Consider the following 25,707-nt stretch of genomic DNA (forward strand, 5'->3'; position numbering starts at 1 on the left):
ATATAGCTAAAACCTGGAGCTATACTAAACCCTTGGAATTTAATTTGACTGCTGGCGGCCATCAATGGTTAAAAGATTTTAGAAAATCTCAACGCTAATGCTTGAATGTGCTGGTAGGAGATGTTGTAGAAAAGACAGGTGGCTCAGGAAGCCAAATAAAACACTGGCCTTTTATAGACTATTCAACAACTAATACAATAAAATGAATATACTGCATAATATCACAGGTAGTGCTAATGTAATCAAGGCACACACAGACTTCCTGGGTGCAAGTTCATTTTGCACCTTCTGAGTTATTACCGGCACAATTTCCCTCTCTACTCTGCAGTCTTCATCCGAGGGAGCCTTATCTCTCCCTGTATTGCAAGCCCGTGTCCTTTTGCATGCTAATGCAATATTCTGTTCTAACCTGACGGTTACAGATTGCCAAGTGTCTCCCGCTCTCTTTCTTGCCTAATGCAATTCCAGCGAGCAGGAAACCCAACGTTTGTCTTAAACAGTCCTAAGCATTTTTCATATGAAATTCAATTAAACTATTTCCTAGTCTAAGTGTCTGTTCAGTTTCTTACCTTTCAGCAGGAATGAAGTTTTCCTTCCTGTGAAAATACTTAAAAGCAAGCAATTGAGGAAGCAGAGGGAGAGGGAGCCGGTGGGGGCGGGTGGGGGTGGGAGGGGGCAAACCATGCTGTTTGGCAGAGGCAGCTAATTGTTTCAGCCTTTGTTTTTCTGTTCCCCTTGAAGATGAGCTGTATTTTAATTACCTCATGAAAGATTTGTCTTGATTAGAAGGCTAGGAGGTGTCAGTGCTTCTGAGAGAGATGAAAATGCACAGAGAAAGGGAAGGAGGCAGGGGAAGTGGATGTGTTCTGGAAACTTCTAGGCTTCTGCCACCCTCCCTGTCCTCCAGCCACCACTCGCCCCACTTCTGTTCAGGCTTTGTTCTGGGCACAAAAGGAGTCTTGGGATGTGGGATGACACCGTGATCTGAAATAGAATCCCCTTTGCTTGGGATGATGAATGTATGGGTGAAAACTTTGCTGAATGGTGCCTTGAAAGAAATTAGGGGAGAGCTCTCTGTCTTAATGCCATGAAGAGTAGCTTCCACACAGTGCTGCTCGGGCTTTCTGCCTTGCTTCCTGAGACTAAAGAAGAGGGCAGAGTTTGAAGCCAAGTCTAGGAAGCCACTGGGAAGGTGATGTGGATACAAATATACATAAGGCTCAAATTCTGCCCTCACAATCCACATAGTTGGTGGGGGGACAGAGAAATGGGTGGGACGTGGTGGCACATGTCTGTAATCCCCGTGGCTTGGGAGGCTGAGGCAGGAGGATGGTGAATGCAAAGCCAGCCTCAGCAAAAGTGAGGTGCTAAGCAACTCAGTGAGACTCTGTCTCTTAATAAAATACAAAATAGGGATAGGGATATGGCTCAGTGGTCCAGTGCCCCTGAGTTCAATCCCCGGTCCCACCCCCCCCCCCAAAAAAAAAAGAAAAAAGAAATGGTTACTTCACCCAACATGTGAAGGTGTTCCTACAGCACAGAGGATGGCGTGTTGGTCAGCTTTGTATCACTGTGCCCAAAATACAAGAACCTTTAGAGGAGAAAACTTTGTTTTGGTCAATGGTTTCAGAGGTTCAGTTCACAGTGGGCCAACTCCATTGCTCTGGGTCCAGGGTAAGGCAGAACATCATGGTGGAAGGGTGTGGTGGAGGAAGGCCACTCAGCTTATGGTATCCAGGAAGGAGAGAGAGAGAGCAAGGCAGAGAAGCTGAACCCTTCCAGGGCCACACCCTTCCAGGGCCACTCAGCTTATGGTATCCAGGAAGGAGAGAGAGAGAGCAAGGCAGAGAAGCTGAACCCTTCCAGGGCCACCCCCAGTGGCCCACCTTTTCCAGCCATGCCCCACCTGCCTACAGTTACTACCCAGTCAGTCCATTCAAACTAGAATGGACTGATTAGGTGACAACATTCAGAATCCAGTCATTTCACCTCCGAACATCCCCACATCAACCAAGGGATTTTTGGGACACACCTAATATTCTAAGCCATAAGAGACGGGATGCCCGAGGTGGCCGGCTGGGGCGTGACTTGGTAAGGTTTCTCGTAGAAGTTCGTCCTTGTGCAGTTTTGAGGGATGAGTGATGGGGGAAAGTGTCACTGTGTAACTAGGACAAGGACTGAAAGCTATTCACAAAATCTGTCAATTAGGTGGTCACTGGTAACATTCATGGAAGAAGAGGAAGGTCACAGGGGGGTAGAAGCCAGGTTTCCAGCACGCAGGAGTGAAGGGCCAGCAAAGGAAACACTCTGGGATTCTCTTTTAAGACGTTTACTTGGGGTGGAAGGGAGCAAGGTAGATTCCTAATTAGAGTGTTTCGGCCCAGGCTTGCGTGTAAAGCAAAATGCAAAGCTGGCATCCAGATAGCTCAAGTCCCAAAGTATTGTTATTAAAGAAAAACCAGACTCTGTTTGGTTTGCACTTTTCAAAGAGCTAACACAATCAAGTGAAATCACAAGACCATGCTCAATCCCCAGCTCCTCTTTGCCTCTGTGGCCCTGCCTTTAAAAGGGGAATACTCCTCACCGGGAATCTATGAAATTATCTTCCCTTTACCCAGGATACTTTTTGAATTTTTTTTAAAAGAGCAGAGATAAAGGGTCTACTTTAGTTTAATACATTAGTTTAAAATAAGTGTGTGCAACCTGAGTGAGCGAGTTTCCATCACGGCTGGAGAAGCTGTAGGCATGGGACCTGAGGGAACATTTAGGTGTGTGTATTGCTCTTACTTTTTTTAGACTCACATAAAAGGTTTGATTCATTCATTTTTTTCTAAAGATAATAATCTCCAACTTCTTTATAAGTCGGAGACCCACAAATACCATCTTTTCAGTTTGTTTTCATTTTAATAACCTGCGTAACATTTTTCAATGAAATTATTTTATAAACACTGGCTGCGTTAAGGGCACAAACCCAGCTCTCCATCTCTGCCCTCCTTCTCGTGCGGCTGAGAAAAAACAACCAGAAGTCAATTTTTGGAACAAGGCAGAAGAGGTGCTTATGGGGACTTGGACATCTCTCTGTGCGAGAGAGAGTCAGCCCTTCCGGTTGGTTATGGGGTAATTTGATGTGGACCCTTTGGAGTTAAGGCTTTTGATGTGTGGGACAAGTTAAAATGAGGTAGGACAGTGAGGAAAATGTTAAACTCAAAGTAAAAACAGGATATTGCGAATTTTGGGGAAAAAAAATTGCATCATACAATAGCATTTTTTTTTTTTTTTTTAATCATGGAAAGCCTAATTTCCCCTTTCATTACCACTAATTTGTGATTACAGTGAGCGATTATTAAGTCCCTGGTGAATACATGGTCTATATATGGCAGCTTCATTCCCATTTCAGTGGATGATCTCTTTTTTTTTTTTTTTCAATCCAACTTCTTGAATTTTTTATTTTTGGAAGGAAAAAACAGGACATCTTGAAGTCTTAAAGGATCAATAAAAATCGAAGCTTAATTTGATGAGATGGGCAAATACTTTAAGTTTGGTTGGATTGTTTCTAGGTAGGAACTATACATTTATCATTTACAATAAAATTTGGGAAAGTTTACCCTCTGGAAATGAATGTCAGAAATCTGAGAACACTGTAGTAGTGTCTGGGTCCTTCCTGGTGCCTGATGTGGGAATGTACCTGGAAGTCAATCTCAGGCTTGATTGAAATTCCCACACATGGCAGGACAAGGCCACATCCTCCAGACTCTAGGGGAGATGCCCAGTTATTTAAAGCAAGGAAGTCCAAGTCAGAAAGCAAATATTTGGGCTAAGAAAGATTTACACTGTCACTTTCCCCCTACTATGAAGCTTCTAGTGTTGTAGGGACAGACGAGGCAAGGCACTGAAGACAGCAGGAAACAGTTTTATTTGGCTGCAGCCAGGTTCAGAGGGCACAGCTTTTGCTGTAATCAATAAATCCCCTGAACCCCAAGTTCAGGTAAGTTTCAGAGTTTTATACTGTGCATGTAAGTGGAGGGGCTCAGAAGTTCATAGTCTGCAGAAGTTCACATAAAAGCAGCTTTTCCTTTCCCTGTTCTGGACAAGTTAACCCTTCAAGGACAACACCTGAGAAGGGGGAGAGCTTCTTCTCCCCTTTCCTTCCTCCGCCTGCTAGGGTTACCATGGAGCCCAATTGGTAACTTCTCTTACCTTAGAAATGGAGGCATCTCTGTGAAGCCCCAGCTCAAGGCCAGAGGCCTTGTTTACACATTTCTACAAACTACTATACTGGATACATGTTTGTGAGAAACTAGTGAGGGGTGTCCAGCACCTGGAGTGCTGATTTCTTCTTAGCCAGTGGCCAAGTAAAACAGGGCGACACGAAAATTGGAAGTTTATCTGCATTGAACTCTTTTGTAGAGACTCTTTTGCTGACAGTCCTAAAATTAGCCATGGTGAGGATTTCTGGAGAAGTCCAGTTAAGACTTTTCTGTGGAGAAAGGGGGTGCCACTTCACTAGAGTTTAGACAATCCACTGAGGATGCATGTCAGGTTTGCCTTTTAACTTGGTGATAATGACTTACAATATTCACAATATAGGGAGTATTAAATTGGTGAAAACCAGAAAAGCATAAATTACCTTCTTTCAGGATATCTAGTATTTTCTTAATTTGGGGGAAAACAGGGAGTTTTCCTGTGAGGGAAGCATTAATGGTCTAGAAACTAGGTAAAGAAAGTCTTATCACTTCTCAAAAGGACAGACCAAAAGTTTTTGTTGAAAAGTCAGGGAGAGGCAATTTAAGTTTCTTAGTCAAACAACAGATTTTGATCTGTTATCTAGTGCAGTAGAAGATATTTAAAGCTATGCCATGCATCTGATATTAGAATCTGCTCTCTAAGCCTGACTTATTACTGGCTGTTATTCAATAAAGCATAGAAGAGTTTTTGTATAATTTATCTTATTTGTATTTATTGTGGGGGCAAAAAGGCTTATAAACCATGGACTTAAATTTATAGTGATTTCACTAAAGATAGAGGCTTGAAAGAGTCTTCAAAAGTTAATGCAGTTAACATCCCTATCGGTCAATTTATGATATTCCCTCAAAGAAAAGCAGTTTTAGAGAAACGATATTTTTCATAAGGTTTGAAAAGACCTGTCTTAACTTTCTTAATTTCAATTTTAAAATGAGATACATGGACATATGGAGCATCAGAGGCATCTCTTCAATCAAGTTATGGGCATTGCTAGGGTTGATGTGTGTGTGTAAATATGCAGGGATGCAGAACTTCTATAGCTTATGCTGACTCAGGAAAGGTCACAGAAGGATACTTGTGCCTCCCAAGTTTCCAAAACTTAATAATTTTAGGCTAATTGAATTTTAGAGTAATTGCGTATTGACAAAATATATTGATCTTAAGAATGCAGAATTGTGATTATTGTAAATACACATACGTAGACATTTTATTTTGATTGTTTAGTAGAATAGAATGTAGAACAATAGAATGATCAGGAGAATGGGTTGTCTAGTTCATGTGTATAATAGGGTTCTGGTGGAGCCCACTGGGGTTGATGTTAGTTGTGCTCAGAAGTGAAATTAACTCTAGTAAATATGTTGCTAAGTAAATGAATTCATTTAGGCGGTGAATATATTTAGGATCTTTCTTGGGAGACAGTTAGATGTCCATGCTCCAATTTGGCCAAATCTTGATTAATCAGAAACCAATTCTCTACTAGGAATTACCCAGGGCTTCAGGTGTAGCTGGTCATTCCACTCATCTGCATAATCCTCCGGCAGGCGGGAGGGAGCTGGGAGATAAAACTGAAATCAGCTTTGTTGCTTGCTAAAGACTCTGGCAAACTGTTGACACTTCTGGCTAAAATGAAGTTTGGGTATTCTCTCTGGATTTTTATTATTTGTGCTGCCCTTGTCTCCACAGATAATCAACAGTTCACTGCATAATATGTAGCAGATGCAACCTGGCTCATTCTTCTGAATGAGTAATCAGAGGTAATGCAAATTAACTCCTTCACCTCGGAAAAAAATAACTTTAGAATTCACCCAGTTTAGCAAACAGAAGCAGCAGTCTTAATCAGAGGGCTTTAATGATAAAGGATTCAGGGGAAAAGCAAGCTTCTCCCTCTTGCTTTTTCAGTAAAAAAATATACATTATAATTATCTCCTATATACACCAAAAGGAGACAATTCAAGTTGGGGTGATCCTACATTTAAAGGAAACAAAATAAAAAACAACATATGTAGAAACAACTCATGGTAATTCTTTTTTTTTTTCTTTTATTTTTTTCCCCCAAGAGCTGTGCTGACAATTAATATTGAGGAGAATTTAATGGTGGAGAATTTAAAAGTGGTAATTAAAAAACTTTCTTATTTCTAATAGAACATACTCATTGCACAGACTTGAGAAGCTAAACCAGAATATTAATAGGGACATAATGATCTTGATTTTCTTAAATTTGCTTACTTATATTTTTTTATGATACCATTCACAAATGGAATTAGAGTTTTCATATTGTTTTATAAACTTTCCTTTAAGTTAACATATTATGCCATTAAGTATTCTATAATACCAGTTTTAAATGGTGCATAGCCTTTTATACCAATACACTAGAATTTATTTATTCAGTCCTCTAATGCTGGATATTTAAAAATTTTTCACTACTATAAACAAATAAAGGCTGAACATCCTTATGAAGCCAGATTTAAAAACTGGTAGTCAGTGTAGCTAGGTAAATCGGGCTGATGGAGAATATGAGTCCCCCCTGGGAGAATGGAACGCTCCTGTCTCCAGAGCCCTTTGATACTACCTCTCCCCAAAAGGTTGTTAATTAAGCAACTCCTAAGCAGATGGGGAGCTGCTAATCAACGCCTGAGGCCATTCTACCAACATCCCCCAGTCACTATGCAGGAGAGGGGAAATGAACAAGATCAGAGAGAAGAATTCAGGAGAACAAGGGAAACTTTAGACATGTAGAAGGGACAGGACTTCCTCATCCCATGGATTCCTCTTTGGGTCCCCCACCCCTTTTTTTTCTTAACCTTTAATTTTGTTTATTTATTTTTATGTGGTGTTGAGGATCGAACCCAGGGCCTTGTGGATGCTGGGTGAGTACTCTACCACTGAGCCACAACCCCAGCCCCCTTCTTCCACCTGGAAAAGTCTGTTTTACTATCCTTTAATAAAGTTTCTTACTTTCTATTCTACACTTGCCTGGGCATGCTTCTCTGGTGTTATACTTCAGCATTGGAGGAAACAGGACTCTTCGTGGTAACTGGTAAGCGTCTACCGTCACTTACTTATAGCTAAATCACTTACTTATAGCTAAATCGTTGGATAAATTTTGATTTTTCTTTTAGGGTCCTAGTGTTATGGTGTGAACTGATCAATATAATTAATAAATCATAGATATAGGTTATAGGTAAAAGCAAGTTAGATAATCAATAAGCAAGAAACATAGATTAAAGACTAGGAATAAGGTAAGATAACCTAGATAAGTGATAGTAAGGCATAAGTTTATCAGGAATAAGCCTAAGTAATAGTAGAAAAATCATGTAACTGTAAAACATAGGATTTAAGCCATAGGATAAGTCAGTGTATCAGTGTAGTTATAGATAAATAAGCAAGTAGGTTAATATAGATATAGATAAGGTTAGATTAACATAAAAACTTGATCTTGTAGCCTTGCATAGGATAAAGGAGATAGGGTTTATAGATATTAGTAAAAGGACAGATGAAAATGTGTGTGTAGGCCATAAGATAACTGTAGTTTTAAGCAGGCATCAAATAAGTTACTAGTACTAAGCAATTGCTCTGATAGAGATTCATTAGTCACTTGCAACAATTCCTGCCTTGCTGGGATTATGGGAATGGGGTCATTGTAGTCATTTGAGTAAAAAGATGTGACTAGAAACTGCATCTTAGTTTCTATGTTACTGTCCCTGGGAAGAGAAACCTGCATCACTCATTTCTAGGAAATAGAAATGAAAGCTGTTTTCTTATGAAAAATTGTTTTTCTAGACTTTGTACCCCACAAATTGTACCCTACTCAGGATGCCGCTGTGGTCGTGGTGAGCTACATCCTGGGTTTGAATGCCCTTGTGGAGTAGATTCTCACCTCACTGGCCCCCCTGCCCAAATTCAGGATGCGACTGTCTAGCACCTACTTGAACCTAGACTGTGGGCAAGTGAACGGCAAAGCTAATGCTTTTTTTAGCTTCTGTTTATCACTTGCTTGCTGGCTGGAAAATCCCAGTCCTGCCTAGAGACCACAGGTCCCACTTATCAATGTTTTAATTTCTCTGATTGGCTATTTTACATGACGATAAGCAAGTCACTGAGTTGTGGTTTTTGTCCTTATATTCTCCTTGAACGAACCAGGAAGCTGCTGTCCTCCCACATAGCTTGAGTTTCTACAGGTGGGTGCAGTCCCTGGCCAGGTAAATAAAGCTCTCTTTTGATTTGAATTTGGACTTAAGAGTGCTTTCTGAAGAGTCCCTCCACAACACTAGAATATATGCAAATGTATTGGCAAACAGTCCTCCAGAAAGGTTATACCTATTCTTATTTGTGTTTGTGAATTTACAGACAGGTCTAAATCCTGGGGGCATAGTTTCTAGAATACACTATAGGAGCCATTGTTTGAACTGCATGAGACAAACACAAACCTCTCTGTGTATGGACACAACTGTGGTGTCTGTGGCACTAAGTGACATTAGCCTCTTCCCTTAGAATCTTGCTGAACATGTCACACCTTGAGAACATGCTTTGTTATCTTCTGAGCTTGGTGGAGCTTGGTGGTCAGGAGAGATCAGTTCCCCTTTAGCAGACCCTTTAGGTCTGGAAACTGTCCCCCAAATCCCACTCCCCCAAGGTGAGTCTTGAAATTGTGTGATCATTGTATATGGGAGGTACGCAAGACTCTGCACTTGGTGTGGTTGACATGAATGTCCCCCATCCCCAGCTAAATCCATGTGTTGGAGTCTTAAGACCCCTTAGTAGAGAGTTAAGAAGAAAGAAAGAAAGAAAGAAAGAAAGAAAGAAAGAAAGAAAGAAAGAAAGAAAGAAAGGAGGTGATTAGGTTGTGATTAGGTTGTGAGGGATCCATGTCATGAAGGGTTTTAAGCCTTTACAAAAGGCTTGAAGGAGCTAGCTAGGGTCTTTTGCCCTTCTATATCTTCTGTCATGTGAGGTTGCAACGAGAAGGTCCACCTTGGAAGAAGAGGGCAGCCCTTGCTGAATGTGCTGGTGCCTCCTCTACGCCTTTCAGCCTTCAGAACTGTGAGAAATAAACTTCTGTTGTAAATGACCCAGACTCAGGTGTTTTGATAGCAGTCGGAATGGACTAAGACAGTGGCATGCGAGGATTGTGAAGTTCCAGAAGTTTGCTGGGGCTGTGTGTGTGTGGGGTGCGGGGCTGGTACTGGGTGATTCAGAGAGCAACAAGTCCTGGGGGTTGTGCAGGGATGGTTTTTAATGACAAAAGCCTGCCCTGGTGGTTCACGCATCCTGACTGGCTGCCTTTCCATATCATGGTTGCCCTTTGAGCAGAGAAAAATTTCCACTACAGAGGGGGGAGCTGGAAGGTACAGAAAATCTTTACTTAAAAGAAAAATTTTGAACATAAACTAGATTCTGGAGACATAAAAGCATTTGGTTTGATCAATAACATTAATAGATTCCAGAAGCTTCATCTCAAATTCCGGGACACCAGCTGAAAAGTCCTCTTCAGAGATCTGTTATCTCCATAACCCCCAAGGACTGTCCTGGCTCCAAGACATGCTAAGGGCAAAACAGAGCACTGTCAAGGCCATAAGACTCGAAGACTGCAATTTTAGGGTGTTTTGTTCTTAGCATCGTTCTGTAACCATCCATCCCTATTCCTCTTTGTTGCAAGATCAGAAAAAAAATGTATGCTCTATACATTTTCCACAACTCCCCAACGGGTTTGTTCTCAACACCTGTTATAGGCTGCAGGCTAAAATACATTAGAGAGCTCTGTTAAGGATCCCCAAATATCTCTTCTAGACCACATACCACATTTACAAAAGAGAATTATGTTTTGTCAACTTAATTAGAAGATAAAATATATGCATTCTAATATTCTTTGAAAAAATTTTTTTAGTTATAGATTAACACAATATCCTTATTTTGTTTATTTATTTTTATGTGGTGCTGAGGACTGAACCCAGTGCCTCACATGTGCGAGGCAAGCGCTCTGTCACTGAGCCACAACCCCAGCCCCTAATATTCTTTTGCTTTTATGCCTTCTAAATTTAATAACAGGATTTAAAAAATCTATTTTTTTTTTAAAGGGACTGCTTTCTATATGACCCTAGAGCTATAATGGCCAATGTCTTGGATTTTTCAGTCTTAGTTTCAATAGTTTTCCTCTGGCCTCCATCATATTGAACACAAAGACTTTTTTAGATCATACGTTACCCTTTTTGTTTTAGAAAATGTAATCGTCTTATTGATGGTTAAATACTGTTCAGATCTCTTTTTCACAGCCCTTCTGTCCTCACCCTGAGAGTGTACTGAGTACTCCCTGTCTTTCCAGAGCAGATGGCCTCCCCCCAAAGAATAATATTTGGATTTATAGAGATGAACACTTTAATATGAAACTTCTCTTTCAGATTTCAAGTATATTTTCCTCAAGTTTTGGTCATGCATTGTAAACCAGGTGAACAAGAGAAGACAACACACATGTGCCCTAAATGGGAGCCATCCTCAGGAATGGGGCGAGCTGGTTCTCTGCTCGTGCCATGGGCCTCTGGACTCAGTGGGAAGTCATGTGTGAAGGATGCTCTCTAGCCCCGGAGCCGCCCCTGGGAATCATCGTAAAGCAGTCTGCCAGAAGGAATGTGTGAGCAAATGACAAACGGTACCTGACTCCAGGGGAAAATAGACTTTGGGAAGCTTTTAATGCCAAGCTTTATAATGTTGAGGATGAAATACTGCATCAGATTTCTCATGAGGATGGAAACGACCTCAGATCAGTTTAACAAAGCATTTTCCAGCAGAAGAGAACATGCTTGAATAGAAAAAGAAAATAACCTGGTACTTAAAGCTTAAAGAGGGCTTCCTTTTCTACCTATTGCCAGGCTCTCCCCACTCTTTCATCCTGACTCCATTCATGCCATAACTCCCAGTCATGCTCACTTACAAAAAAAGAATCCTTCTATGGATTTTTTTCTGAGTTGGTCCTGAGAGCAAATATTCTGCCCCATTGAACTCGGAAGTACCTTCATGATCGTCAGCCGATGTTTGTTCAGAAAACAGGGCGCCATATTTATATCTAATCAGTCATCGATTCCCACCTTTCTTCTCTTTTAAAGTATGCCTCATCTCCACCCCATCCTCTTTGTTCTCATTGTCACTGTCCTAGCCCAGATGGTTTCCTGCATGGATTAATGCCATTATTATTGTTATTATTTAAAAAAAAAATCTAGATTGATGGAAAGAGAAGGGATGAGATAGATGCATGTGGTATTTTGAAGCTAAAGGTCATATGACCTGGAATATCACACAGGTACGGATGAAGGCATCAGAAGCGACCCCTCTTTAAGAATCGGAGTGATTGTATGAGGATGGCCATGCAATCTTCTCTGAGTCTGTCCGAATGCAGAGAAGAATACTGTGTTTGATGGCTACAGGCACTATGCTGCATTTTAGTTGCTTAATTTAATCTAATCCCTTAATTTAACCTCCTACTGAGATTCTAAGGCTCTCCCCACTATTGTGACCTGCCTTGACATCTGTCTGTAGGGACCTCCTGGGGCATTCTCTTTATTTTAACACCAAAGCTTATACAGAATAAAATAGGACAAGTTCCATTGAAAGTATTACCCAATTTCTAATTGTATGAATTTTTTACTTGCATTGTCAGGAAAGAAATACTAACACTATCTATTTAATCTATCTTTACTTTGTAATTATATTATCTATCTCAGAATTAAAGTCTTTTTATTTTTTTTTGTTTTTTTTCCCCTAATGTTTCATAAATTGGTAGGACAAAGGGAACAGAATAATAATAAATATGATTGATTAGGCCTTCAATAATGATGACACATCAAGTATTATTAATTCTTTTTCTATTTTTAAAGTAAGTTTCCTCGGTATGAGTTGATTTGACATTATTTTTCTGTTTGGGATTTTTTTTATTGTTGTTGTTGATATATGGAGAAGAACCTGTTTGATATATTCAGTGATAAAAAATGTGGCGAGGAAAAGAAAGAAAAATCATGTCTTGAGGCTTCTTTAAGGGTATTCCAGAATCCATTTTCCCCTGGTTGTTTATGTGGCTGAGTTTGATGACCCTGAAATTAGACCAGATTAGGTTTCCTTGGCTTCAATCAACTTTTATATGATGAGAATGTTTTCAAAATAGCTCACTTTGAAGAAAACATGACTGAGAAGCCAGCTTATTTTAATGCCTCACTATTCAGGGCTGTTCTTTTAGAAAAGTTAATCATTTTTTATAGAGTTTACTTCTTCCATTGTGACAGTAATACATGCTCATTACAAATAATTTGGAAATATAAAATAGAAGGAGGGAAAAAATTTTGCCAGTGTTCTAGCCACCCCAAGGTACCGAAGGCCAGTCTTTCCGTTGGTATTTGTCTAGCCTCTTAGAAATGTGTGTGTGTGTGTGTGTGTGTGTGTGCGTGTGTGTGCATGTGTGTACATGTGTGTGTGTGTACGTGTGTCTATGATTGTCATGACATTGTTAATATGATATTTGTACTTATTCTTTTGTAGCAACTCCTTAGTGGCATCATGATACTACATGTAATTGCTACCATGTAACTTCTACAACATAACTTACTTATTGGGCATTTAGGTAATATTCAGTGTTTCATTATCTTAGATAATGCTGTAATGAGCATCTTTGAGCTCTTCCAGTAATTAGGATTAAATTTTTAGGATAGATTAGCAAAGTGAATGTCTTTAAGGCTCATAATTTTGCCAAATTAATTTTAAAAACTTCTCCAGCATTTGAGTGTTTTTTCATTTCATCCTTATCTATTGCAGAATCTTTTTCATTAAAAAGATGCTAATTTTATTAGGCAAAAGCAGCATTTAATTTAGTTTTAAAAAAAATTGCTAGTAAGGCTGAAAAATTTCCAGTGCTCATTCTTATTCTCTCTTTGAGTGTCCTCTTTTGTGAATTATTTGTGTGATCTTTGGCTACCTATCTATTGTAATCTCAATGTTTTACTTTTTTTATGGAATCAATTAGACTCTTCTTCACATGTTAAACATTAAGTTTTGCTATATGTATTCTAAATTTCCCTCTGTTGTTTCCATTTTTATTAACATGTTATATTTTAAACTTTAAAAAATATTCAGTTTTTAAAAATCTGAATAATTGGTGCATTATAACTATACGTATGTTAGTGGAATTTATTGTTGCCTGTTTATACATGTTCACAACATAATTTAGTCAATTTCATAACCTGGTACTTTCCTTTTCTCTCCCCTCCTATATTTCAAACTTTTACTTTGCAAAAATCATAATTCCTCAAATTTGTTGGTGATTCAAAAAATTTTAGGTTCAGCTCAGGAATTTATTTTTCTGCCTAAACACTACAACCGTCCCCTACTACCCATCCCCTACACCTAAACTGAAAATTTCAAACAAGAGTATACAGGTTAAAACATTTAAAAATATTCACATTGGAAAATGTTAAGTAAGCTTTTCTATAGGAAACAAGAATGTTGGGTAATTTCTAGGGGACATATTTATTATTATTTTATTATATAATTATATAAATACTCCAGCAAAAAGGATTTGTGATTTAACTTTTTTTTTTTTTTTTTTTTTTTAAACCAGGGATTGAATCCAGGGGCATTTAACCACTGAGCTACATCCATAGCCCCCCTCTTTTTAAAATCTTTTTTTAGTTTGAGATGGGATCTTACTAAATTGCTTAGGGCCTCCAGAAGTTGCTGAGGCTGGCTTTGAACTTAGCAGTTCTCCTGCCTCAGTCTCCTGAATTGCTAGCATCACAGGTGTGCACCATCACTCTGGCTGTGGTTTATCTTTTATTCTCCCTACTGACCCCAGGTTCCTATTATAAAGGAATTTGATCTAGATCAGTGGTTCCTAACCCCGGGGGCCATTTAGCAATGTCTGGAGATGGTTCTCATTGCCATGACTGGGTGTTCAGTGGGGGTGCATGCTGTTGGTGTCCAGCAGATGGAAACTAGGGATGCTGCTAAACATCCGACAGTGCATGGGGACCGCAACAAACAGTGATCCAGTTCACATGTCAGTAGTGCTGTTGTGACATCCTTACTGGAGTTAGTGCCCATCAGAATGATAATTTCTATCATATGAGTGGAGAGAAATTTAGTGTCAAATAATTCAGAATTCCTTCTCTCCCTCTCATTTTCTTTGAGAGTCCATTACTTTCCACTTTGCTTTCCTTGAGTATTTTAATGGTTGATTTTGCTCTGCTTCAGAAAATGGACAGCCCAGCAAAGTGTGTGTGCGTGTGTGTGCATGTGTGTGTGTGTGTGTGCGCTTGCGCTTGTGTGTGGATTATAGGAGTGGAGCCTCCTTCCTGTACTATTTTTCCAGCAATGGAGACCCAGTCATGGGCCAGTTCCAGAGCACACAATCTTTACTTTTCTATTTTCTATTCTTTTCTTGCTTAGAGTTGATAACATGGAAATTATCAACAACTGTGCATATGGTATGCATAAAACTTAGAGATACATCACTGCATTTGGGCAGGGTTGGTTCTCCTGGACTGTGTTCAGTCAGATTGAATGAAAAGGGATTAGAGAAATTTGTCTCAGCCAAGATCCTCAAGGGACAATCTACATTCAAGATTGGAGAGTCAGTGTCAATACAAAATCAAGAGATAAAAAAGGAAATACAAAGTAAATAGTAAATAGAAACAGAAATGAAGAGCTAAATAAATGGAAGCAGAATTATAATTTGGGAGTTGCCATGAACTTCATTGAAACATGTAGGCTGGTTCTTCACTCTGAGACCAGGGCTTTTAGAGTCTATTCTGGCTAGACAGGATGCTCATTCATGATGCATGAAATCCAACCACCTAGCCACCAAACGAGCACACTAACAAAACAAGTTGTCTTTGAAGGTGATTAAATTTGGAGCACAAATTTAAATAAATGTAAACAAGTTTCAATAAAATTAAGTTGAATTCTTTGTCATAAGACTTCCAGTCTTTGGTATGACAGTTGGTACTAGGAATCCCCAAAGGCTTATAGATGAGCACCTTCTGCATTCCTCTACTAGAGAACCTGTGGTTCTTCATGGGGTACCTGGCAGAGCTGGATTCACACTGTGATTCCCACCCATGCCTGCAGATTTGAATGAAAATGGTGCAGTGGATGGGACTTAAAGATTCCCAGGCTGTTTACCCTCCAGTTTCTGACTGCCTTGGTCTGGGCTGGAGAATTGGTGTGTGCACAAAGCTAGGTAACAGACTCTACCGAGCAGCTGGGGTGAGGACCCCTATACCCATGGAACATCCCCTGGGAAGATCCAACTGGAATTGTGTAGGAGTGTTCCCAAACTTGTTCTCATGAACAATTGATTTTTGATTTAATCAGTGGGGTAGGCTCCAGGAATAGGTATGTCCAGTGAGTCCTGGGGTGATGCTATTCAGGTGGGTTGAGGAATGACCCCTGGTTCTGCAGTCTACAAGAGTAGTGCCACCAAGGCAACATGAGCATGGCTGGCGGACTGGAGCTATCCAACATGGGAGGATGGTGGCATCTCCTATTTAGTGCCTCTAAAATTTACTTTTGGTCTCTTACAAGCTCTCAAACCTGTAACTTTTTTTTTTTTTAACACAAATGAGTATATGCATCCACAAAGACTTTGAGTGTTCAATAGTCTCATTCTTAATCCTTCCTTCTTTTATGTAACCCCAGTAGATTATTGGTTGCAAGAAGTTTTAGAAATAGAATACATGGCTGTTCTTGAGTAGGAAAAGAAAAATAATGGGGGGGGGAGAGGGGGAGAGGGGGAGAGAGGGAGAGAGGGAGAGAGGGAGAGGGAGGGAGAGAGAGAGAGAGAGAGAGAGAGAGAGAGAGAGAGAGAGAGAGAGAGAACCATTGTTCCTCTTACAATCTAGTTTAGTTTAATGAGGGGTGAAAGCCTGGATTGTTCCAGAAAGATGTGACTTAAGATAGAGCCTTTCATATCTGCCCTAAGTCAGGAGCCATGCTCTGTGCCCTGTGGACTCTGTGGCTTGTAAATCTGCTGAGTCTAGAGGTGAACTTCAAATTGGGCAGGATCTCGAGGCAGTTATTATTACACCAATGCTAAAATGTTGCATTAATCCTGTTGATGCTTTTTATCTGATTTCCTTCTAGACTTTTAAAGCCCAGCTTGGCAATTATTTTAAGGAGAGGTCACAGAGCGGGCTGAAGCTACAAAAGATTATTGCTGTTTTGTTTAAAGCTACTAGAAGCTGTTATTAGCTAAGTGGTAGGCTTGACTCTAAGTGAAGTGAAGAGTCAGAAAACATTTATTATCTGGGCAACTCCCTTTAAGGAACAACAACTCTCTTATTGTGTGGGGATCGGGAACTTGCTTACCCTGCCTGGTCTGACTGAAGGAGGATCTCCAAATGGGTCTTCCAGATAGGATGTTCTGATCCATGTTCATTCAGCCATTAGTCACCACGTTTCTGTGTGCCTGAACCTCTTCAGGCAATGAATAGGTAACAATGAAAGGCTCATTCACCTGTGAGGAGATCTAACAGGAATCTCTCACAGGTGTCCATTATTTGTGGCTGTACCCCAAATACCTGCTACATGAGAGCAGGCATGTCCTATACCATGGCCCCCCAACCTTCTTGTGTAAAGTCGATTAGTTCTGAATCAGGGGTAGTCATCCACAGGCTAGCTAGAAAGCAGGATACCAGTGGCACAGCCCCACAGGCCAAGAGGGACTGCTAGTCAGCTTCCATCACTACAGTGGAATACCTCAGATAATGAACTTACCAAGAAAAAAGAATTGCTTCAGCTCACTGTTTGGGAGTTTCCAGTTCTTGATTGATTGGCTCCATTGCTCTGGGCCTGTGGAGAGGCTGGGCGTCAGGGCAGGAATGTGCAGATCCTCTCACCTCACAAGCCAGGGAGAAGAGAAAGAGGAAGGCTGGGCTCCCACAGTGCCCTTTAAGGGCACACCCTAATGACCTAAAGACCTCCCACTAGGCCCCACCTCTTAAAGGTTCTACCACTTCCCAGTAGCATGGCCCTGGGGACCCAGACTTTAACACATAGGTCTCTGGGGAAGCTTCACCATCCAGACTAGACCAAGGACTACACCTTTCTTTAGGAATTTGGAATCGGGACATTGAGGCAGAAGATGCAAGGTGACATTGAGAGTGAGGTAATGCAGCACAGGCTGAGATGGCCTTGTGCACTGAGCTGAATGGGGGGACTTGGCTGGGGGAGTGATGCAGGAGAGGAGCAGTGATGTCACATCCTTAGGGCCCCCCAGGGGTATGTGGAAAGAGGGCATCCATTTCTGATGGCTTTTATGTTCCTGTTCCTGGGAAACTCACATTCTCAGGTGCCTGTGAGACCCTCCACAGCCTTACCATGCATCCCACTCAGCTTGGCTCGGCTCAGTGTCATCTCTGCTCTGCAGAGAACCAGGAGCACCAAGCAGAAAGCAGGCAGTTACCAAGGTGCGCCAAGTTCCATGGTGGGGGAGGTAGCACCCGTGAAAACAGCCACTGTGCTGCAGAATGGCCTTAAAGGGCTTGCAGTGTCGCTGGCTTTTATGAAGAAGGCAGTGTTCTAGACCTTGAGAGAGGTTACGTGCATGTTCAGTGCATTTCCCCCTCTCTCTTCTGCCTGTTCCTTCCTGCACCCCTCAGCGTGTGGGTGGAAACCCAGCATGCCCAAGGTGTATAGATCTTGGGCTCGATGCTACACTGATTTATTATTTAGGTTAGATACCTAATGCTTTGCATAGAACCTTGCCCTCTCACCGGTGTTGGTGAGTGGATTTTTTTTTTTGGAGGCTGCAGCCAATTTACAGTAATTAATGTGCTAAGGACAGCAGCTGTAGCAGTCATTAATTCCTTAATCTAGGAGTAGAGGGAGAAATGGATTAGTTAGAGATAAATATAGCTTATGGCATTTTCTCCTGAGAACAAACCCTTTAAAAGCAGAGCGTTCCTACTGCAGTGTGGGGGTGGGAGGAAGATGAGCCCCCTTTCCCTCTTGGGGAATTATTTTTGCAAGGGAGGGATGGGGCTGGGATGAAGTGGAGAGTCATTGGAAATGAGAGAGAGAGGCTGACCCTGCCCCCGGGAGGCTTCTGCCTCCCTGGACCCCAGACCTCGGGGTGAAGCGTCCCCAGGTGAGCTTCCACCCATGTTTCATGCTCACATCAAATCTCTGCCAAGCTGAGGGAGGAGGAAAAACCCCACCACAAACAAGCCAGATTCTGTTCTGTCGAGTGAGCCATTTGTTTCAAAATGAGCGAGGTTGCTCAAAGATGTTAATGGAAATCTTTGCAAACACAGGCTTAAAGTTTCTTCAATCCGAAGAGTCACTCAGCCATAAATATGTGTGGGTTATTTAGATGCTTCCAAAGGTTACTCGAAAATTGCCTATTTTTCCACAAAAGAGTGAGCTGTTTATTGCTTCAAAAGCGTGCCTCAGACTGAATGCTTTTCTTCGTCTGAGAAGGCAAAAGTACTGAAATAGATGAAATGCTGGGAAAAGGTTTGATTGGTGAGCAGGGAGGTGTCTGGAGTAGGATTTTAGGATGGCTGCAGAAGAAATGTTTCCAGAAGCCTTCAGATGAAAAAAGCCAGTGATATTGTCCTCCTGTGGCATAAGCAAGTGTTACTCTTTGGGTGGGTCAGACAAAAGCTCCCCCTCACCCCAGGGGGTGGGGCAGAGAAGGGGCCTTTGTGGGGAAGCTGAGTTTCTATAAGAGACCCCTGGGGTGGGGGAGTCTGCAGAATAATGCTCCTGTGAACACTTGCTCAAAGCCACCAGGTAGAAAAGGAAATCTTTGCACCGCTTTTGATGGAAGCTCCTTTAATACATGGCTGGCCCTGTTGCAAGGTCATAAAGTAACAGGGCCCAGTTTTATTCTCTGAGGTGACCCAGCGTATTTTCTGGCTATTTGTATATATTCACACTGGATCCCAGTAACGTGGTGGCCAATGTTTGGTAGCTCAGATACTATTTGTGGACTGCTTGGATGGGCGGCCATAATTGGGACTGAATTTATGTCAAAACAGGGCTGGGCCCAGGGTCTGCTCAGTGTGATGGTCATTCCTATGCCTGTAGTGCGGGGGGCATGGAGGAGCACCTTTTCCACAGGATCCTTTTCATGGGGACATTGAAGGAGGCTGGAGATGATGTTTCCATGTGTGCTGCAGTAAGCATTTTCCTGTAAGATTTTAATGAAATCTCAAAATAATTCTGAAATGCATTTTCTCATTTTTACATAGAGTGAAGAAGCCATTTGCCAAAGTTGGAAGAGAGGGAGGAAGAGAGTCAGGCGAACAGGAATATTGTATGTTGCCTCTGTCTGCACCACTCTGCCCTCAGAGGTGGGCTGGGCATTCCCAGCCCCTGCATGGAGAAGTCGTCTGGCTAACTGCCAACTGCTGCTTTGGTGATAGATCTAAGGATAGGCAGCTGCACACATCACTCTTCTTACTCTCTTCCTGCAGAAATCGTGGTCCCCACCATCGAGGTTGATCAAGACAGACACGTTTTCCTTTCCTCTCCCTGAGGACAGAGACCAAATGGAAATCATGTCGTGTTATTATTTGTACACTAACTGAAAACTTTATGACTCTTTGTAAAAATATAGACAAATACGTCGTCTGCCGAGAATGGAAGATAAGAAACAAACCAAGTTATTGGCAACATTTCCCAAGAGTTTCCTGAGAGCAAGAATGAATCATTCATTGGATGTTCATGGCAACAACCACCACCAACCCTGCCTCTTTTAGAGATGAAAAAGTTAAAACAAAAAACAAAAACAGTCATCTGGGGGACTGCAGCAAGAGGAGATAATAAACAAATTAATTTGGAATTCATGCAATGCCCAAGCTCTTCACTGGTGTGCCTTGAGTTCTGAAGATTGTTTGTGGAGACACCTTTCTTCCTATTTACTCCAATATTTGAACTTTTTGGAGTATCCTCCTGCCTAGATAGGTTGGTTTCATCAATTTTTTAAAATTGATTTTTTAATCAATTTTTTTGCCCCCAAAGCCTGACTCAATTTTTAGGGATTTTTGCATAGCAGAAAATTGCAATCCTGTTTAAAAATTGGGCCTGTTTTCCCCAGGTCAACCAGCAGTGTAGAATAGTACAGTGTGAACACCATAAGGGTTTCATTGGAATTCTGTTTTGATCGTTAAAAGCGATAGAAGATAAACTGCTTAGCAGCTCTTCACAACCACATAAATTGGATGTCCAACAGTGCAAAACTCCAAAATGCATCTTTTAAAAGGAGCATTAGAGACAGAATTTAGAATTTGTTTCAATTGAGTTGACAGTAATCCCAGATACAAGGAAGGGAGTGTCCTAGGTACTATTCATTTATTTGAAAATTGATATTATGGCTGAAACTAGTCAATAGCTCTGGAAAGCAAAGCTAACATATTCATGAATTGCCCTGGAGTTTCTGCGCTTTAATTTAAAGTCGTTTGTTAAAATCATGCTAACTCCACCATGAAACTGACTTTGGCTACATGGCAAAAATTTAATAAAATTAAGTTATGCTTGGTTTTATGTATTAACAATAAATAACGATATTGATGTGTATAGTTAAAAAAAGAAGCAACTGGTTTCTTACCTGATGTGTACATATCTTTTATTAATTTCCTATTGTTGTTACTTCTTTGCTAGGGGTTTTCTCTGTGATAAGAGGATATTTCCAAGCTATTTCCTGCTCAAAAGTCTACAGTAGCTTACTGTACTCAGACTAAAGGAAAATATCCAGATTCCTGAGCTGATACCCAAGGATCTGGTTTGCCAATGTGTTAACAGGATTCCTTTAAGGCAATAGTTCCTGTTACTCCCAGCCAAGAACATTATTGGCTTTCATCTCTTATACTAATCTCTCTGATTCTCTGTGACACTAAACATGTGGTGTCTTTTCCAACACCAAGTAATATTCCAGTTCTCTGACACCAGTGGGTATCCAAGAATTCAACTCAGTTCCAACACTAACTCTTGGAGGTAGCTCAGACCCCACAGGTTTGGGGCCCAGAGACTGATCCCATTTCAGAGGCCAGTTGAAAGTCCTGGGGCCACATATATTTCTGACTGACCAGCCATAAATTCAGGGATTCCCATATCATTTGCCCCTGGGATTGGATAATTCACTAAAATGACCCATGTGTCTCAGGAAAGCAATTTATTTATTATTTCTAGTTTATGATTATGGATTCAATGCAAGAGCAGATAAAGATTTGAAATGAATGTGGAAGTCTGGTGGCTGTGGACCTCAGTGTGGTCACCAACCTGGAACTTCTTACAATCTCATTGTTAAAGGGTTGTTATAATGCAGACTCCATCCTCCCTCTCCTCTCTGGAGGTCGTGGGAGGGGGTAGGATGCGGGGAATGGAAGGGTGGGGATGGATTTTTTCATTCTCTAGTCATAGGTTGGTGTTTCTGCTGACCAGGCCCCATCCTGAAACTCTCTAGGGGCTTCACCCAGAGTCAGCTCATTAGCACAAGCCTGAGGGGCTGAACAGGCTCTAAAGGAACAAAAGACCCTTCTATTACTCAGGAAAGCACAAAGGTTTTGAGAGCTCTGTGCCGAGAACCGGGGACAGGGAGCAAATATTTTTTTATGATGTCACACCATCCTTCAAACTTCAAGCTCCATTTGATCCATGATTTCATTTCATCTCCCTGATTGAAAAGAATTTCTGGAGTAAATGTTCATATGTCATAAAGGAGACGCCTTTACAGACGGAAGTAGGAAAGAACCTAAATATCAAGCAAGACTTCCACAGTTCCCCTATGGTTAATTCCCAATCAGACCTAAGGGCCCATATATAGGCCTTTCCCAAGGGCAGGTGAGCAGGCTCACGATCTAACGTCGAGTTCCTTCCCCTAGGTCCACCCTATCCTGGCTGATAAATGGGGTTGTTTCTGGGGGGAAGGAAGGCAGGTTTTCGAGCTCTGAAGGTCTTCCTGAATAGCTCCTTTCAGGGGGCAATGGGCTCCCAGGAGAAAGACCGGGAGGAGTTATGAGATATTCTGAGTTTCTTCCACTGTAGACCAAAGCACTTTTGGGGTCTCCTCTGTCCCTCCACTGTCTGCTTTCTGAGTGGAGTTGGGTCAGCTCCTGCTGAGGTCGTGAGCTGGCTGGAGTCTCTTGATCTCACTGACTTGGCCTTCGAGTTGCCTCTGTCTTCTATTCCCTCCCACGCTAAGCTCAACTGAGTGTCTGGAGACTTCTGGAGTCCTCTGGAAGCTCTTCGTGGCTGTTGCTGCCATCCCATTTTGTTCTCATCACATGGTCTAGATCGGAGACTTCGCCCTCCCATTCAGAGTTACCTATTGATCTCATGGGACTCTCCTTGACCTTGTTTGCAGGAGTGAGTGGGTGGACTAACCTCCAGGTCCAATGGTCTTACTAGGAAGGTGGAATCTAGCAAACTCTCTGCTGTGCAGCAGTTTTACTTCTCTGGGGGCAGGGGATACTAAGGACCTGTGTCATATCTTAGCCTTTCCTTTTGCCTTTCTTGGAGTTTACAGTCCGTGCTCTAGGCATTAAAAAGGTCCTGACCAGCTTTACGCATGCCTACACCTTTGCAAGTCCTTCTGTTCCTTGGTCATCATCCATATTTTGAGGGTGGGGGATGTCAACTCAGCCGTGGTTGTAGAACTTTATTTGACATGGGTCTTCTGTGAATGTCCTCCACATTGCCCCTGTGATTGGCAGGGGATCAGGAGGTATGTTTGTTGGGCATGCATGTGGGCTCTGGAGTTTTTGCACGGGGTGGTCTTCTCACGCACGCTTCAGCTGGGTTTCCTGCAGAGCCCCAGCTGCCCAGGTGCCTAAGGCATCAGTGTGGTCTGTGGGAGCAAACAATTCCACTACCTACTAGATAAGTCCTCTCAGCAAGTTCTTTAACCTCTCTTCAATCCCTAATCTATGAGATGGGAACTGTGATAGTAGCCACCTCAGAAGTTTGTTATGAGGATCAGATTTTGGCTCATTACAAATTCTAGTTAAGTATTACTTTCTTGAACCAGGTGTGTGTGTGTGGGGGGGAGTGGTCAGTTTTTGATGATGTCGGTGATAGCTGAGTGTTATCACTTACTGGCCTGATCTAGCCATTCAGCAAATATTCATAAAATGCCTACTTTGTGCTTTCTGCTCCAGGCCCCGGGATGAAATTGAACAAAATCAGAAATGTTCTCTATACTAGTGGAACATGTAGTCTAGTTGAGAAACTAGACATTAATCCAGCAATCACAAAAATAAGTATACAACTCAGAACTATAAAGTGATAGGAGAGAAAAGTATATGATGCTCTGAGGGTTTGTGACAGGAGTACTTCCTGCTGCTTGAAAGATGGTTAAAACTAAGTTAAGTGAAGGCCAAGGGACCTGTATGTGCAAAGTTCCTGTGGCACAGGTATCCAGAGTCTGCTTGGGGATGCATAAGAACATCATTGGGGCTGATACCCACAGAAGAGCAGGGGATACTTTTCTGAAATAAGATTGGCAAGGAAGGTGTAGTAGACAGAATGATGTCCCTTCCCAAGGATTTCAAAGTCCTAATCCATGGAACCTGAGAATATTTCACCTTATATGACAAAAGGGATCTTGTAAAAGTGATTAAGAGTTTTAATCTTTTAGATTATCTGGGTGGGCTTAAGGTGAGGGGGTGGGAGGAGAGACAGAGATGAAGAGTTGGAAAACGCCACACCATTGCCTTTGAGGATGGAGAAAGAGGGGGCTGCAACCCAAGGGATGCAGGTGGCCCGTAGAAGCTGATGCTGGAGGCAAGGAGGCAGGCCTCTGGAAGGAACGGTCCTCCAACACCTTGATCCCCCACTTTTGGCCTCCACAACTACAGGGTAGACATTTGTGTTGCCTGAAGTTCAATTTGTGACTATTTATTCTACAGCAATAGGAAGCCTTATAGGGTAGGCAAGTCCCAGTCTTGCAGACCCCAACTGGAACCACTTAGGGTGCGTGTGGGACCAACAAGCAGTGCAGGAAGGCTGGGGACAAGAGTGGAACCCTGAGTTGAGACGAAGGGCAGGGAAAATCTGGGGGCCTGAGAAGAAGGGATAGGTCTGGAGGGTTGGGGACATGGCAGCCCTCCAGTGACCACTGGCTGTGGGGAAGGAAGCAGACCCGCCAGCCGTGACCTGAGAGTCCTGGGATGGAAGGAGTGATTCTATTCAGTAATGGAGGAAGATGGGAGGGGAGCCAGAGGGGGCCACGGGCCGCCGGACCTCAGGGCCGAGCAGCGGGGGGGCAGAGAGAAGGAACAGCGAGCTGGGTTTTATTGGTATTGACTATGGGGCATTGATGGGGGAGTCAGTCCTGGGATTTGAGAAAAAGCTAGGATAATAATAGGCTGACAGATGATAATTGGGTTAATGGAATGAATAATAGATGAGGACTTGGTGCTGCCGAGGTGCCGCTGGAAGATGAGATGAGGTGGAAGCTGAAGCCGTGAGCACGGTTCCTGAGACGGCCTGAAGACAGCCGAGACGGCAGGAGGGAAGTTCTGCCCCCAGCAGCCCCTCTGACCAGGCATGGGGCACGGCTTGTTTTTTAATATATGTTAGTGATTTTTAATCCTTACAGCAATACCCACGTTGTCTCTTCATTATGACAGTGTTAGTAAAAATTTTAAGGATGATAGATACAGAATCAGAGGAGCTAAGTGACGGCTACACTGTCAGCCAGTGAGAAGCCCCGTGTATCTCTGTGCACACTTAGGGAGCAGCAGCTGCTCCTGTAGGCCAGGAGGGTAAATGGAGGGGTCGGGGGAGTTTGCATGGCACATTATCCTTGAAGCCCAGAAAGAGGGACACACAGTGTCCTAAGGTGCTCCTGAAAGATGGACCAATCAGGTGCAGGGTCCTGCATACCCCTTAACCCCTTGTCGGAACCCAGGTGCTGGATTGCTGGATATTATTAGGTGGTTTTCTTTAGACATATGTCTCATTGTCAGAGAAAGAGAGAGAGAGGACAGAAACAGAGGCAGACACAATTAGTCTTCACCACCAGAAAGGAAGGCTATAGAAGATGCTTTTTGATTTTTAAGATGCTGGGCCTTCCCAGAAGTATTGGATATAATTTTAGTGACAGCCATTGAAGGGAGCATTTGACTTTTGGCTTGGAAGTTTCATGGTCCAGATGAATCAATAATAGATGACACATCTTTTAAATTCCCCCCCAATCATGTCTATAAAAGACTCTCTTTAAAATGGCCCACCCACATTCCGGCAGAATCAGATGGCCTATTAAATCAGATTTGCATGAAAAACTCACCTCTCTTGCTTTAGCTGCTCAGGATGCAGTGTGTCTAGTTATTAAAATGAACCCTCACGGTGACCACAGCCCTGGCTCTGATACTCCATATGGCACCAGAGTGAAGACCCTCGACATGTGCACTTTTGTCTTTGGTCATTTCAGACTGAAAATACAATTAGACTTGGCCGTCAGACAGATGAAATCTGTCATATTTC

Source organism: Callospermophilus lateralis, chromosome 8, assembly GCF_048772815.1.
Source record: "Callospermophilus lateralis isolate mCalLat2 chromosome 8, mCalLat2.hap1, whole genome shotgun sequence".
In the NCBI taxonomy this organism is placed as follows: domain Eukaryota; kingdom Metazoa; phylum Chordata; class Mammalia; order Rodentia; family Sciuridae; genus Callospermophilus; species Callospermophilus lateralis.